The sequence below is a fragment of the Coptis chinensis genome, chromosome 6 (genome assembly GCF_015680905.1).
Source record: "Coptis chinensis isolate HL-2020 chromosome 6, ASM1568090v1, whole genome shotgun sequence".
Taxonomy (NCBI): domain Eukaryota; kingdom Viridiplantae; phylum Streptophyta; class Magnoliopsida; order Ranunculales; family Ranunculaceae; genus Coptis; species Coptis chinensis.
Genome location: NC_141461.1, coordinates 48506145 through 48522742, shown reverse-complemented (window position 1 = coordinate 48522742; position 16598 = coordinate 48506145).

The following is a 16598-nucleotide window of genomic DNA, read 5'->3' as shown; positions in this document are numbered from 1 at the left end:
ACTTTTTCACCAGATGGGCTTAGAAAGTCATGAAGCACAGGAGAAACAAGAAGGTTTAGTGCAAACTGAAGGTGCCTTTGAAAAGGTGGAGGGAGGGGAATCAAGGTGGTGGCAAATGATTGGTATTTATTAGGGATTAGCTCAGGTGGATGGTGGTCGGGTGGTGTTCTAGATAGTTCTTGAGAAGGTGGATTACCACAGGCCCTTAGAAACTTGTAGAATTCCTTATCTAGATTGTTCGCATCCATATAATTGTGGTATTCATTTGCATCTTTGAGAAAGTCATCTATCTCATCCATTGTGAGGTTGATTCCATCTCCCATAGGGTTGGAAGGCAGGGTGGAAAATTCTTCCTCTAATTTAGTTATGTTCAAGGAGTAAAAATTATGATCTTTGTCTTCTTCCATAAGAGGGGTATCTACTAGGGTGGGGACTAAGGCGTCTGCCGTACCAATGTTAGATAAAAAACTTTCAATAGACTTCACTTCTCTTTTTTCCGGCAAACCTAGTTGTCCATGCATGAGTCTATACATGTTAACCTCCACAGAAAGCTTGCCAAAGGAAAGAATCATTGATCCATCCAAGCAATTGATTTGGGCATTGGCAGTTGCCAAGAAAGGATGCCCTAAGATGATGGGAATAGAATCATGAGCAACTTCTGTGTCAAGAATAACAAAGTCGGCTGGGTAGTAAAAATCCTGAACTTTAACTAGAATATTTTCAACTACGCCTTTGGAGTACTTAATAGAACGATCGGCTAACTGCAAAGTCATTTTGGTTGGTTTAAGTTCATGGAGACCTAATTTGTTTATATAAATAAAAATGGAGTAAGTTAACACTCGCCCCTAGGTCTAATAGTGCAGTTGTTATAAAATTATCTCCCAAGGTGCATTGTACAGTAGGACGACCAAAGTCCTTATACTTAACAATTCTGTTATGTTCAGATAAAGAGAGATATTGTTTAGTTAAGAAGGCTTTTTTAGGTATGTTGGTTTTCCTTTTTATGGTGCACAACTCTTTTAGAAACTTAGCGTGCCGAGATATACTTTTTATAGCATCTAAAAAAAGTAGGTTTATAGTCAAATTTTTAAACACTTCCCTAATCTCATCAAAATTTTCGTCCTTTTTAGACATAACTAGTCTCTGGAGAAACGGTGGTTTTTTTCTATACGTAGCATAAGTGTCAACAATATTATTAACCTTATTTTTATCTTTTGACGCTTTCCAACTAGGTTTCCATATTGGAACCTTTACAAGTGTAGGATCATCAATTTCTATTATAAGGTATGAGGTCCTGCAAAGTTTTACCTTTTGGTTGAGGTTAGACTGGAACTTCTATAGTTGTAGGGTCTTCAGTTTCTATGATAGTATTTTGTATGGTTTCATTCTTAGTTTGCGGGCGATCTTTAGGCATAGTCACTTGGTTATCAACTACCTTACCCGAACGAAGGGTAGTGATTGCATGTAGGTCCCCTAGGGTTATATTACCATTACACCGAATACTGTTTACTTTGAAGGCATTGTTTGTTGACTTAGGATTAGGCACTACTTGACTTGGAAACACGCCTTGTTGGTTATTATTGTGGTTAGGAGACAGATCAAGTACCTTCTGGAACAATGCATGCATCATATTAGTTTGTTGTTGTTGGTTTTGTATCATGGTTAATAATAAGTCATCTTTTGATGGGTTAGCCGGTTGTGCGGTAATAGGAGGGGTTACTGGAACTAAGGTTTGTTGAGTGTTTATGTTATGATTTTGATAGTAATGAGGTACGTGCACTAAATTTCTATTCTGGTCACCTAAATCTCCTTGTCCTAGATGTTAGTTAAATTTGTGGAAGTTTGTAGTAGGCTTAACATTTTGATAATTAAAGCGTAGAGGTGTAGGTTGTTGTTGTTGATTATAATTAGTATTCTGCATCCATTGTGTGTTAGGGTTGGTGAAAGCATAATTATCTATGGGTTGTGGTGGAGGTGAACCATAGAGTAAAGGACAAAAGGAATTGGTATGGTTGGGATTAAAATAGATATTACATGGACTAGTGTTTATGTTCATGACTGGATTGGGCTTCAGTTCTTGTTTGTTAACAGAGACGGCATCAACCTTTCGTGCGAGGGATTCAATTAGAGATATTAACTTAGGGTTGGGTGTAGCCTCAACTATGTTGGTTGCCTTTGTTGTTGATGAAAAAGTATTGGAGAGGGAGTACTCACTACCACCCCAGTTGCTCCTCTTAGTTGATTGATCTTCTAAGAAGATATAAGCATCAAATGCGCTTTTACTTGAAAAATTTCCTCCGTTCATGATGTCTAGAGTTCCTTGTGGTATTATGAAAGACCTTTAAAGAAAGCACAAACTAGTGTGTCTTTACCAAGATTATGATGGGGACATTCTACTAAAAGATCCGTGAAACGATTCCAAGCCTTAGAGAAAGATTCTACCTGTTCTAAGCCTTAAAGGGAGGTTGAAGCAATCGGCGGATATTGCCTCTCTACCTATTCCGACAAGAAAGGGTGACAACCCAGCGATCAAACTTCCATTAGCTTCAGTGGAGAGAGGAATTGATGCCTACAAGTATGCTTTGATTGCGAGAATGGATAAATCCACCAAGTTAGACATACTCAAAGCTGCAGTCAATAAGGAGTGGGACTTAACTGAGGCAGTAAAGATCTCACCGTTGGGAAAATGTTACATCTTGTTCAAGTTCAACAATGAGGTAGACCACAACAAGATTTTCGTTGGTGGCCCATGGAAGCTTCAAGGACAAATGGTGACATTCTGCAGATGGATGCCTAACTTCAATCGCGAGACTCACAAACAAAACTACTGGTTTTGTGTGGGTCAAAATCCTAGGGTTGCCTTTTGAATACTGGGAGGTAGACATTTTGATGAGCTTGGGCAGATGACTGGGGTGTCCTATTCGCATGGATATGAATTCAATGCAAAGAAATAATGGTTACTATGTAAGTGTCTTGGTTGAAATAGACTTAGCAAATCCACTTCCAAACAAAATATCCATCGAAGTTTCGGAGCTTGGGGTGGAGTTCTGGCAGGATATTCAATATGGTTCTCTCCCAAAGTTTTGTAATCATTGTAAGATTGTTGGCCATATTGTTGTTGAGTGCAGACAAGTTAACAAGAATGCAGGAACATCTACCCAAAGCAACACAGTGGAAATCCCGACCAGTAACAGAGGGAAGGAACCAATGGAACAGGAAATGCAGGTAAATAGCAGGAGAACGTCCAAAAGCCAAAAAATGAGAGAAAAGAGGAGGAACCAAAAAAAAGAATGGAGGCCCAGAGGTGGAAGTGGGACGGAAGCTGGGACAAGTACTTCGCAAGAGAATTTTTCTCAAGAGTGCACTATTATGGGAGCAGTTAAGTCTGAAAACACCAGTGGGATGGGGATAATACCAGCCATGGTAGATCAAAGTGCAATAACAGAGGGGATGACAAAGACACAAGCTATCATACTATTGAATGATAGTGTTGGGCCTCTAATTCTGAGAACGGAAGAAGATGACTTTATGCTAGGGGTGGGCAATGGGCTGGGCCGGGCTAGCCCGACCCTAAACATTTAAAGCCCTTTAGATATTAAGGCCAGGTCGGCCCGGCCCTAAAGTCAGCATAGGGTCGGGTCGAGCCGGGTCAAAAGTCTAAATCTCAAGCCTTGACCCTACCCTAAGCCCTCTTTAAAGGCTTTAGGGCCGGGCTTTAGGGTCGGGCCTATACATTTTTTTTTTTTTTTAAAATGTCATTTTTCAGACAAAAGTTGTTTTTTGGTTTCTGTGTTACAAATTTCTGCTCTGTATTTCACTTTAATGGTGTGGAAGGAAACATTTAGTTCTAGACTTGGCTTGGATGTGAATAAAACTATAATTTATAAGAAATAAGTAGAAGCTTTGGGTGATGATACTAGAGGTCTGGGGCTCGAACCCCGCCAGCATCAAAGAGTTACTGATCTCATTTAAAAATAGGCTTACTATTCAAAAATAATAATAATAATAATAATAAGTGGGAAAAGAAATTGAGAATAATAAGTTCTAGACTTTGATTTGATGATCAAATAAGGAATAAAGTCTTATTTTTTATTAGACTAGTGCTCATTATTCTTCATGGCTGCTAGGTTGACAAATTTTTGTTATATAAGACAAGTTATTGAAAGTACCCTTGGGTGTAAGTGATAAATTACAAAGGACAATGTTATTTTAATTGAAAATATTTAACAAAGAGTTGGATAATTATGGTATGTGTATTTATAATGAAAGTGTGAAACTATAACTAGGGCTTGGTTAGGGTCGGGCCTATGTTTCAGAATTTTAGCCCTAGCCCTGCCCTAGAAGGCATTAAGGCCTGGCCGGCCCTGCCCTAAACTCTGTGAGGGCTTTATAGGGCTTAGGGTTGGGTCGGTCAGGGCCGGGTTAGGGTCGTTAGGGCCAAATTCCCATCCCTACTTTACGCTGTTTAACATGGAAGCCAGCAGGTTTCATTTGTTGATGGGTATCCCGGAAACTAGAGAGAGCTTAGATGATGAGACATCTGACAGAGAAGTGGAATATTTCCATGATAGAGTCAGGAATACTAGTGTCGTGGAGACTGTTCCCATCACTCCAGAACCTGTGAGATCAGGCATGGTAACTAGGTCTGGGAAGCAATGTGGAGGAGAAAATGGCAGGACCACAGAAAAGCAGAAAGGTTTTTCAGCAAAGAGTCATAGTGGCAAGAAAGCAAGGGTTGACCGAGAGATTCCAAACACAAGAATTATCGATGGTTACATCCATGGGATTTTGGAATGTCAGAGGTGTAAATGAAGTAGAGAAGGCTAGAGAAATAAACATTTTGAGAGTCGACAAGAAGCTCAGCATGTTTTGTTTACTTGAAACTAAAGTTAGGGAGAATAAATATGATTTCATTAGGAACATCTGTTGTCCTTTATGGGAGCATACAAACAATTATGGGAAGGATCCGTCGGGAAGAATATGGGTGTGTTGGGATCTATATTTGGTTGAAGCTAGTAAGTTGAAAGAATCTGATCAGTTTATACATTGTAAAGTTCGATTCAAGCCAACAAATGAAGAGTTTATCTTGACAGTGGTATATGCTAGAAATGCAAAAACTCTCAAGCAGAATTTATGGAGGGACCTATGGGACATTCAAGGCTCAGTCATTATTCCTTGGTGTGTAGCAGGTGATTTTAACAACATCACAAAGGCTGTAGAGAGAGTTGGCGGGAGTCATATGCATCCACGAGAAGCATAAGAGTTTGTAGATTGTTTGCAACATGTTGGTCTATTAGACTTGAATTACAATAGGTTTTTCTACACCTGGAACAACAAAGTAGAGGGTAGAGGAAGAATAATGATGAAGATCGATAGATGCTTAGTAAATAGTACATGGAATGTGGAGTAGCCAACTGCAAAAGTGGAATTCCTACCGCATGGTGTTTCTGATCACTCTCCAATTATCTTATATTGGACATATATGAATAGAAATGCTACACCTTTCAGATTCAAAAACTTTTGGCTCGACCAGAAGGAGTTTCATGACATTCTGCAAGAGGTCTGGCAGGACAGAATTATCTCCAATCCTATGTATGTTCTTATGCAGAAATTAAAGACACTCAAAGAAAGTATTAAGCCGTGGGCAAGGAGAAATTTTTCAGATTTACATGCCAGAGTGCAGCAAGCGAGGGAGGTATTGTATGATATACAAAGGCAGATACAAGCAAAGCCCATAGACCCTTTCTTGGGCCAGAAGGAGATAGAAGCTCTACAACAGTACAGCGAGTTGGCTAGTATTGAGATATCCGATATCAGAAGCCAACAAGAAAATGAATGGATGTTAGAAGGAGATAAATGTACTGCCTTTTTTTTCAAGTCTCTAGAAGAAAAGAAAGCAAAGAGTGGGATATGGACTCTCCAAAACTCCCAGGGGGTTACAATCACCGGACAAGCTGAGGTCAATAAAACAATTGTTGAGTATTACAATGGGTTATTGGGGTCTGATGTTGGGGAGATAAGTGGAGAGAATTTATATAACCAGCTACAAGTCACAGATGTTATCCCTGATAATATGCAAGCCATTCTTGATGCTGAAGTCACACCTGAGGAGGTCAGGAACGCCATGTTTAATATGAAGGAGAATAAAGCACCGAGACCGGATAGGTTTACTCCTATTTTCTTCAAGAGATGCTGGGATACTATTGGTCATGATTTTTTATCTGCTATTCTTAATGCTTTTAAATTCTGCAAATTTCCTAGAGGTGTTAATGCTACTTTTTTATGTCTCATTCCAAAAGTTAGCAATCCTTCAAGGGTGGAGGACTTTAGACCCATTGCGTTATGTAACACTGTTTATAAATGTATATCTAAAGTCATCTCAAATAGAATGTTACTAGTCATCAATGATTTAGTGCAGACTAATCAATCGGCTTTTCTTCCTGGCAGATCTATCCAAGACAACATACTCCTATCTCATGAGTTACTCAGAAGGTATGACAGGAAGAATGGTACTCCCAGATGTACCATTAAACTGGATATCAGGAAGGCATATGACATGATCAATTGGGACTCCATAAAGGTCATACTCAAGAAATTCCAATTTTCGGCCAGTATGTGCAATTGGATTGATATGTGCATTTCAACTCCTTCTTATTCGATCATGATAAATGGAGCACCAGAAGGATATTTCTCAGGAGGGAGAGGTGTTCGACAGGGAGACCCCTTATCCCCGTACTTGTTTGTATTAGTAATGGAGATCCTCAGTTGTGTTATGAAACAGAAGCTTTTGAACAAGGGCATACTCTATCATCCAAAATGCAAGAAGGTACTACTATCCCATCTGGCTTTTGTGGATGATGTACTCATGTTTTGTAAAGGAGAAATAGGATCGGTGCAATCGATTAAAGTATGTATGGAGGAATTTGGAAGGGTTACGGGGCTACAGATTAACAAACACAAGACAACTTTATTAGCTGGAGGACTTAATGATCAGGATGCGAGGGGACTGGCAATGATTCTGGGGATAGAACTGATAAAACCACCAGTTAGATATTTGGGACTGCCTCTCATCTCTGCAAGGCTTGGTATCAGGGAGTGTCAGCTACTATTGGAGAAGGTGACGGCTAAAATCACCAACTTGAAATCAAAGCTTCTCTCACATGCAGGTAGATTACAACTGATTAATTCAGTTTTGCTATCTTTCCACACTTACTGGGCTAAAACCTTCATATTACCCAAGACAGTGCTCGAGCAAGTGGAAAGTATATGCGCTCAGTTCTTATGGAGGGATACAAATGCACAGAGGATCATCAAGCAAGTTGGAATTCTCTCTGTCAACCAAAAAAGGAGGGTGGTTCGGGAATAATGAATGTGCATAGATGGAATCTGGGTGCGTATTGTGGGCTGATTTTTAAATTAGTCACCAGAGAAGATACAATATAGGTAGACTGGACATGGCAACAACACATCAAGGCAAACTACTTTTGGTCTATGCAAGTGCCGAGAGATTGTTTGTGGACTTGGAGGAGTGTTTTGAATACCAGGAAAACAGCAAAAGAGCTTATAAGATACACCATAGAAAATGGAGAGGATACCCTACTATGGTATGATATCTGGTGTGCAAAATCGCCGTTGATCGAGGATGCAAAAGCCTTGGTAGAGTGGAATTTTCCACTGGACACTAAGGTGTCCAGTCTTATTTCAAATGGTGATTGGAATCAGATAGTCACAAATTTGCAGTCCTAATCCTTGAAGGCGAGCATCCTAACAATGGACATCAATCGTAATATGATCAAGGATAAGATTGTATGGATGCCACATCAAAGCGGACAGTACTATTCACTTCCCACAGTGCATACAAAGCTTTAACTCAGAAAAGATGGCACAAATTGGTATGGGGAAAATGGGTATTGCCCTGTCATTCTTTCACCACCTAGCAGTTATTTTCTAATAGCATCCCTACTTAGGACAGGTTGGTACAAAGGAAAATACTAAACTCGTCTACATGGTGCTTGTGCAACAGAAGCAACGAATTCTCAGAACACCTCTTCTTTGATTGTGTTTTTTCCAGAGAAGTAATCACAAGAGTGAAACAGCTACTGGGCATCTCTACAGATTCAAGAACATCAAACAGGGAGTGGACTTCGATACTTAGGATCTATAGAGAAGAAGCAGTAGGAGAAGTCTACAAAATCTTTATTTGCGCAACTGTTGACAGCATATGGAAGGAACGAAATGCGCGTAGGTTTCAGAAGATCTCCAAAACAGCGAAGGCGGTTTTTGAGAAGATGGAGAGAGAGGTAAGGAATTATGTGCAAGTTTTAAAGCCTACGATCTCAGAATGTAGTGCATCCAGGAATTTATGGCATCGTCTCAGAGTTACTATCCCTCTCAAGATCGCGAGAACAATAGGGTGCTGCTGGGTACCACCTAGAGAGGGCTGAATAAAAGCAAATTCTAATGGATCCCTCAGTGCTAAGGACCCAGCCCATGGCGGTGTGCTAAGAGATGGAGAGGGCAGGGTTTTAGCAGCTTTCATAGGCAAAGGAGGATTGGAATCGGTCCTATTCCAGGAACTTAAAGCAATAGACATTTGTCTACAAAGATGTCTTATGGAAGGATACCAAGAAGTGGAGGTTGAAGCTGATTCATTAAAGGCTATCAACATTATCAACAAAGGAGAAAAGCCACCGTGGTATTATTTGGATATCATCAAAGCAATAAAGGGGAAAAAACAACAATTTAGATATATCTCCTTCTCACATGTTTATAGAGAAGTGAATAGAATAGCGGATTATTTAGGTAGCAGATTAAATATATTAGGGGGGATTCTAAAATCTCCCGTTGTATCTGCAATAACGATGCAAGATTGTGGTGCATCATTGATAAGAGCCCAAAACTGTAGTTTCAACCCCTTAATAGTATTATATTTAAGCCAATTATGTTTATAATAAATAAGAGTTAGTAATGTTTACGTGTTTTTATGTATTTCAGTTCTTAGAATCAATTATGTGAAGAAATATGTCACTTTTGTAAGAGAAAGGAGTCAAATTGGTTGCTAGAGAAATTATATGATTAAAGCCCAAGTTTCAAGGAGAAAGAGCTTTTTTAAAGCCTAGTCAAAGCTGAAAAGTCAAAGTCAACGTGGGTAGAAAAATAGCAAAAAAGTCAATAGAATTTCTGTAAGCCGTATCTTTGGGCTCAAACCTTGGAATTGGGCCTATTATATGCCAAAATGACCGGCTTGGAAAGAGATTTCTAATAGTCTAGGCTTTGATCCAATTAAAGTAGTAAAAGTGGACAAAAAGGGTGTTGCAGTAAATTTCCACAGAGAAACCCTTTTTGGACTTAAGTAATTAGGTGTTGGGCCTGATTTAGCGGGCCAAAACATAGCTCCAAAGTCCATGCATGAAATTGTAAACCTAACCCTCTCTTATATAAAGACGGTTAAGGCTAAACAAAACTTGGCTACTCCTCTTTTTAGTTTAGTTGTAAATTAGGATTCTCTCTCTCTCTCTCTCTCCTATTAGTTAGAATAATTTAGCTCTCTCTCTCCCTTTTCTTTAGTTTAATATAGTTTAAGTAATTAGGGTTTATAATTGTAGCCTCTATAAAACCTCCATTAAAATACCTTCAAGTTATTATTATTATTCAATTAAATTGCTTCTCTTTCTACTATGTCTTCTTCTCATTCTTTTAATTATAATAGTCCCATGAATCAAAGTTAAACTCCCATTAAAGGGAGTTTGAATGAAGCTTTGAGAGAACTTGATTTGTTAATATAGATTTGTTGTTTACGGTTACAAGTTTAGGTTTTTCTTGACTTAGAGATAAGAAGAGTTTAACCTAAATTAGATAATATTGAGTTTGTCATGAGAATGGGAACAAGCTTTCTCTCATGCTAATTAGTTTATGACTAGAGATAGTATAAAGTAATTAGGGATCATTAAAGGTCTAGTATTTATATTTTAACCTTGTGTGAGAATATCTAAACTAGGGTTTTCTATACAAATCTATGCTAGCATGTTAAGAAATTAAAAAGTGAATTTCAATCTCTCTCTATTCTTCTCCATATTTTATTCAAGTCATATTCAATTGCTTTAATTAAATTAGTATAAGTTAAATTAATATATTTAGTTTTGTAGTATAAATTCACATCCATAAATATTGCTCTCACTACTGTTTCCTTGTGTTTAATTAGTTGAATTCATTTAAGTCTAGAGAGTTAAGAGTGAAATGATTCCGTACTCTATATATTGCATGAATATATATGTGAGAGTAGAAAATAAATAATTGATAACATAAGAATAGGTTAGAGAAATCTAGTTGTGTTTTTAATGTTTATCAAATGGCACCGTTGCCATCTTAAACTCATTCAGGACAAGAATTCAATTAGTTGAATCCAAAGGGCAATCCCCCATTCTCTACCCACCCACCCTTTTAATTTTTCATTCTTGTGTTTCTCATATTTTCGTTACTGTTCAATCTTGATATTCACTATTTTAAACTAAGAGTGCGCCCGCCCTTCCTTTTGCCTTGCACAGAGCGCACTCGTGCTCCCTTAAGATTGCGGAATCACAGTGAAGAATACTGCGGTAAAGTTATTTCTAAATTTTCCAAAATTCTGAAATTTTTCAGGCACAATATCTAAGGTGTTGTTGATTTACTGGAATTGTTTCAGATTTTTCCTAATTGTTTTACGTAGTGAACTATTACCAGCTGTACACTGCTATATTTCAACTTTTACACCGTCAGTTTCTGGAAAAACAAACGAGTAGGGTTACTTAGGTAGTTCCAAAAATTCTAAAATTTTTACAGGAGTATCTATCATAGTCAGGAGTTTGCAATAAAAATTTGAAGAGTTTTTTATTTGTTTTGACCATCTAACTAGTGAATTGTTTCCAGTGTGTTTCTGCAGTTTTGCAACACTTAATTTCTAGAACAACAGTCGATAAGGAGGATTTGTAGAACTGTAATTGCTCTAAAATATTTACAAGAACACGCATGATCTGTCAGGAGTCTCCAGTATAAATTTGGCGATTTTTGGCTCTGTTTTGATTGGTTAACCATTCGGTTGTTTGTATTGTGTCCGAAAACTATTTCACAAACTTTGCAAGGCAGTAGAAGGACTTTCATAACTCCGATTGTTCTAAAATTTTATAGGCTACTTACTGGACGTCTTAGCAAACTACTTTTCAAGGCCCAGCCCATCAGAAAATTGCACAAAAGCCTGTTTCTAAAAAAAATAAACAGAGAGCGCACGTGCCCTTGTTACTTTATAATTGAGCACGCCTGCACCCCTCTGAAAAAAGCCCGATTTATACAGGTTAGTTACAATTCATATTTTTGTTGGAAATAATTGGTGGTTAAGTATTCCAAGCTTCTATAGGACACTGAGATTCGTATTGAAGACGCTATTCATAAACGTAGCAAGGAGGCATTCAGGTTCTCTTTCTTTCACTCCTCGTTTCTTCTGTCAGAGGAGTTTAATTCTAGTATAATCAGGCTCTTGTTTGATTGTTGTTCTTGTTCTTTCATATTAGACTTAGCCTTGCATGATATTAAGGTCTAGTAAGAAAAAACCATCTAACGTTATATATCGTAAACGTCAACACACACGCCTATCTAGAATATCACACACCACACCTGCAACAATGGCTAAAGAACTAGAGACTCCTCTCTCTGATTTTTACAAATCCCTGATCGATGGACCTAAGTTGTGCATCATTCTTGCAAACCCAGTGGTGGATTTTCGAATTCCCCTGAATATATTTAACTTGTTACCAGTTTTCCATAGTTTAGACCATGAGAAACCTTATCAACACATGCGTAGGATAGAACAAGTTCGATCTCACTACATTCTATCATCCTAACATAAGTCCAGATCAAGTTAAACTTAGGGTGCTTCCATTCACCCTAACCAATAAGGCGACGTCTTGGTTAACTGCCCAAACGCCAAACTCAGTGGACTCATGGGCTAAACTTGTTCAATTGTTCATGGAACAGTTTTACCCACCACTGAAGACAGATGAAATGCTTCAAAAGATTTATTTCTTCCGCTAGAATCCTTATGAATCCTTTTCAAAGGCCTGGAATCATTTCACTAATCTTCTCATTGAATGCCCGCATCATAATCTTGCGAAAGACACGCTTGTTCGTGCCCTCGCTCTTCAAAGGGATTTCACATCATCATAAGGAGGTTCTAGATATCATGAATGGGGGTAGTTTTCTTAGTAAAGGAGTCTTAGAGGCTTATAAATTCTTAGAAGATCAATCTAAGAGAAACAACAATTAGGGAGGTAACAATGTCCCCCGCTCCACTCTTTCTTCTTTTAAGGTTAAACCTGATCCTGAGCTTAAAACTCTTATTGATTCCCTCACTAAAAAGGTAGATGCCATCTCTGTTCAATAGCAACCCACTTCTGTCATGAACATAAATTCTACTCATTGTAATGTTTGTTTTAGTCTTGAGCATTCCGACTTCTATTGTCCTCTTGTCTATGAACAACCACCACCACAGCCAGAAAATGTCTATGCTTTTAATAACAAACCTAACACATAATGGAGGCAAAACACTAATTATAATCCACAACAACAAGCTACACCTCCATATTTTAATAATCAAAATGTTAGGCCTACTATAAACTTCAACCAGTTTATTCCGCATCAAGGACAAGAAAACAATGGTGGCCAGAATATAGGTTTTGTGCCCATGACCCAGAACTATCAACATCAAGACATAACCACGCAACAAGCCATAGTTCCGGTCACTCCTTCTATGGCCACTCAACCCGTCAAACCATCTACAGATGAAGTAGTAGTAACCTTGCTGCAAAATCAGAATCAAATTATGCAACAAACATTTCAAATGATGCAGTCTTTATGCCAAAAGGTTATTGACATGTTTCCTAACCAAAATAATAACCAAACAGGCGTGCTTCCGGGTCAAGCAGTGCCTAATCCTACATCAACAAAGACCACCTTCGAAGTGAATAGTATTTACTATAATAGTGATATAAACCAAGGGGAGGCAGTCACTACCCTTCGTTCAGGTCAAGTAGTTGATAAGAAAGTGACTATGCTTACAGATCGCCCGCAAACGGAAGCTGGAAATGAAATCATACCGAATATTGTCATAGAAACTGAAGACCCTATAACTGTAGAAGTTCCAGTCCAACCACAACCAAAAGGTACAACCTTACTAATACCACCATAGAAATTGATGATCCTACATCTGTAGAGGTTCCAATATGGACGCCTAGATGGAAAATTGCAAAAGATAAAGTAAAGACTAATAATACTTTTGACCCTTATGCTAAATATAGAGATAAACCACAGTATCCCCAAAGACTAGTTGTGTCTAAAAAGGATGAGAATTTTGATGAGATTAGGGAAGTGTTTAAAAATCTTACTATAAACCTACCTTTTCTAGATGCTATAAAAAGTCTACCTAGACACGCTAAGTTTCTAAAAGAATTGTGCATCAAGAAGAGGAAAATCAACATACCTAACGAAGCCATCTTAACTGAACAATATCCCTCTTTATCTGAACATAACAGAATTATTAAGTACAAGGACCCTGGTCGTCCTACTATACAATGTACCTTGGGAGATTACTTTATAACAACTGCTCTATTAGACCTGGGGATGAGTGTTAACTTACTCTCTTTTTATTTATATAAACAACTAGGTCTAACAAAACTTCAATCAACCAAAATTACTTTGCAGTTAGACAATCGTTCTATTAAGTACCCTAAGGGTGTAGTTGAAAACATTCTCGTTAAAGTTCAAGACTTTTACTATACAACCGACTTCGTTATTCTTGACACAGAAGTTGCTCATGATTCCATTCCCATCATCTTAGGGCGTCCTTTCTTGGCAACCGCCAATGCCCAAATCAATTGTCGGGATGGCTCAATGACTCTTTCTTTTGGAAATCTTTCTGTGCAAGTTAATATATTTAGACAAAAGCAGGGACAACAAGGTTTGCCTGTAGAAGGAGAAGTGAAGTCCATTGAGAGTTTTGTATCTCACATTAGTGCGGCCAATGCTTTCGTCCCCACACTAGTAAATACCCCTCTTATGGAAGAGACAAAGATCACAATTTCGACTCCCAAGACGTAGATGAAATTAAGGCAGATTTTCTTCGACTTTTTTGCAACCCTTCTTTGCCACCTCACGAGTCCCCTCTTATTGACATCCATTCATCCCTCGATACCATGATGAAAGAAGAATTTTTCAACCTCTATCCCACTGATTCTTCTGACCCACCTATTAAGGAATGTCTTGCATATCTCAAGGTTTCTGATGATCTAGAACTGAGAACACTAGTTAAGCACCTTCCACCTTTTCAAAGGAACCTTGAGTTTGTAGTTGACCTTATTGCTTCTCCTGTGCTTCATGATTTTCTATACCCTCCTGATACGGAAATAATACCCAAGGACAAGCCACTTGACACCTTCATTTTCAGATTTGAGACAGTTCATACTTACACCATGAATGAGTTTTGTGCTAAACCCACATTCTCATTTTTTCCATTATATCCTTCTAAAACTTATCCATATCCCACGTATTTTCCACAACCATCTATTTTCTCACGATTACTTGGACACCTTTTCATTCAAAGAAGAAGAAGAAGGTGCATGATCGGTTATGTTCTAGATCTATCAGGCTTCACTCTTATTCCACTAAGCTATGTCGTACAACATCTTGGTGCTTGATTCTATTTGGGGGTGCTTTCTTTGATAGTTGTTTATGGATAGACCCCCAACTTTTTTGGTTATTGATATATGGTAAGCGACACGTATATATGTATTAGTAAGTCTCGGGAATCTGACTTTAAAAGACCCAAGTTTTTGTAACATACCACCTTTTTGGAGTATAGGCTGCAAAAATTTTCAAACTTAAAAAAAGTTTTCAAATTTTGTTTGGGGGTGGTGAATTTTGGTATTTCATTTCAAATCTTTTTGCCACCATTTTCCTATCATCTTTACTCTAGTAGAGTCCATGTTAGTTAGTACGTAATAGTTTAATTGTGTTTCATGTTATCATATCTTTTTTATAATATTTCTGTTACAGGTACTGCCAATTTTTGCCATGTTTCTATAATACATTCTTTCTTTATCTCTTTACACTTTGAGGACAAAGCATTCGATTGTTTGGGAGTGGGATAGAAATATTTACAAAAATTAGGCACTTTTAGGATGTAAATTACACATTTTTCTTTATAAAATATTAAAAATCATACAAATTAGTTAGTTACATAAGTTAGTTGTGCTATTGAATTATTTCATGAATCCCCTTCTCCCAAATTGTTTGGGGGTGGTATATTTAATTTTAGCACATTGTACATTCACGTATTAAAATTGCATGTATAAATATCGAAATATAAAATCCATAGGCCTTGTTGATTTTATTGGGATTCATAATGTAATTAGGTACCTTAATTTCGTGAAATTCACTATTTCACGGAATTTCGGAAGCTAATCCGATAGGAGCCACGATCGGCGCATGCTTGATCTGTAAACATATGGTATTATTTTATTTTTGTTAGAGTCTGCTTATGTCCCAAGCGCTATTTATTATTTCATGTTATCCCCATAATGGGTGGAACTCATATAGGAGTTGCTTATGTTTTTATTTCTTTATATTAGTATAGATTAACCTTCTTTTTTCAGGTGCTCCCATTTACAAGCACGTTTCTATGGTACTCTCTATCCTTTATTTTTATACCATACTTTGAGGACAAAACATGATTATGTCTGGGGGTGGTATAGAAACACGTTGTAAATGTTTAAACATATATTAGGTTGTATATTACGTATTATTTGTCTTATAAAAATTAGAAAAAAAAAATCAAAAATATAGCTTATGCTATGCACTTTGAGATAATGGTATTGTTCCCTTCTCCATGATTATATTAGTTTAGAAATCTTACGTAGTACTTGAATTAGGATTTAATTTTTGAAACTTAAATTAATATATAGGTAATAGTCATTGCATCTTTTCATGAACATTTTGCATGAGCATCTATGATTGTATTTGGCAATATTTTTCTGAGACTTAGGTTAGAGTACTTAATACATATCATGTGAGCATCTAGCCAAAAAACCCCATATGAATTAATATCTGAGTTATGACATAAGGGAGAAGTCAATTCCGAGTAGGGAAATCATACATCCACTTGCTTGATCATCATACCATATCCTAAGCGAGAATTTAGGCCCTTTTTGGATCGATATAGCCAGAAATTCACACCTATATGAAATTTATTATCCGCTAGTCACCCCACTGAGCCTTTCATTAGCCTTTCCACAAACCACAAATCTTTTACCCAATAAAACAAAATAAAAAATAAAATCATCTTACCTATCTGAATAAGTCTGAGAAATATGATGAGTGAAGAAAAGAGAAGAGAAAAAATTGTGTAAACAAAAATTAGTTAGTTGTTTCAGAAAAGAAAAAGAAAATAAGTTTCCGTCCAAATAAAATAAAATAAAATAAAAATAAAAATAAAATAAAAACTCCAAAAAATAGAATAAAAGTAGTTAAAAAACCAAAATAAAAAGGCTAATGATGGAAACAAAGTGTAGAAGCAA